This window comes from Tupaia chinensis, unplaced genomic scaffold (assembly GCF_000334495.1).
Source record: "Tupaia chinensis unplaced genomic scaffold, TupChi_1.0 Scaffold143758_1, whole genome shotgun sequence".
In the NCBI taxonomy this organism is placed as follows: domain Eukaryota; kingdom Metazoa; phylum Chordata; class Mammalia; order Scandentia; family Tupaiidae; genus Tupaia; species Tupaia belangeri.
The window spans coordinates 354,546-356,110 of record NW_006203607.1 but is presented as its reverse complement, the minus strand read 5'-3'; positions in this window follow the sequence as shown (position 1 = coordinate 356,110).

Below are 1,565 nucleotides of genomic sequence, written 5' to 3'. Positions count from 1 at the left end.
ACCCCCCCCCCACTTCTCCAGGGCTCAGGGACATCAGCAGCGTGCACAGAAGCAGCTGGAAGCTGGATCTGGGTCCTCCGAGAACTCCGAGCTTCCTTCCTGAGACCTGAGACCTTGGTCCACAGCCCTGCAGAGCTCGTGTGGTTCCTGTCTGGGCAGGATGCTGTCTGGGCCCCCTACACACCAAGACACATCTTCTGTCGAGCTCATTCCAGGCCAGACTGCCAGGTCAGACTGCCAGGCCAGACTGCCTTGACCACCTGCTCCCCAGCTGAAAACTGTCAGTGGCTGCCCAAAACCTTCAGAAAGGGTGCCTTTGCGTGGCACCCACGGTCTTCGTAATCAAACCCTGCTGAGTACACCATGCCCTGGAACCCCAAAGGTCTCCCTAGAAACGGACCAGGGAGTAGGCAACCAAGTCCACAGCTCTAGATGAGAACCTACCGCCATCGGACTGGCCCTGTGGCCTAGTGGTTAAGGGAAGTGGATCCCAAGAGCTGACCACGTGGTTCGAATTTCAGCCCTGGTGGTGTGGAAAACACACTGGACACATGTGAGTACATGCCCAACATTGTGACAGGACGGTGGAATGGAGAAGGGATTGTGGCATGGCCATGCTCCTCTGTGGGGTGCTTTCTCCCTTTCCTCTGTCTCTCTGTCTCTGAAGAGCACACACTGACAAAAATTAAATTCTAAAAAACAAAACAAAACAAATAAACCCTAGCTCCATTACTTGAAAGACGTGTGATCTCTCTGAGCCTCCGTGTCTCCATCTGAAACATGGAGACAGTAACAGCCACATTGCAAACTCCACATTTTCTGGAAAACTTGCCTAACCGACCCCAGCCCCCGCAAGCCTGGGTTAAGGCCGTTTCCGCTCCTCTGTGCTCTGCCCACCTCCTGTACATTTCCCGTCACCGAACTGCCAGGCTGTCTGGCTCTCCTAGTCTGCGAGCTGCTGAAGGCAGAGACTGTCGCTGTCCTCAGGGGGCCACTGAGTCTCTATGGCCGCAGGAAGGCGATGGTCTCTGCTAAGCCAGCATGGGCAATGGCGGAGAGGGCCGGGCAGCGGGGCAGCAATAACGTGCAATGCTGTGAGGCTGGCCCAGGCGGAATGTTCTGGTCCCATCTAGAGACCTTTCTGAGTTCACTGAGCACGCATGTGCCCATGACCCAGGGCTGGCAGAAGGAAGGGGTGACTCTGGAGAGTGCTGTCTCTCTTGCTTATAGGAGGGGTAAATGAATAAACTTTAAAAAAAAAAAAATGCAGCTAATATCTGTTAAGACTCACTCAGTGCCAGGTTGTCGCAAAGAGCTTCACAGGCGTGGAACTCCGATCCCCCCTAAAGCCAGCCACCCCTCCCCTGCTGCCAGCCACTACAGAGGCTCTGCCCTGCTCCTGGGGTGCCCTCGGGTCTCTGCGAGGATGCTGGTGCTAGTCCCGTGGGCCTAAAGGTTGCTTATCTCTGTGTTTAGCTGGCCTTGTCATGGTTCCACATGCGGTTGGTCCACCCAGGCTTAGTCCTCCCAGGTCTGGCCCCGCTTCCCTGTGGGCCCAGAGGCCT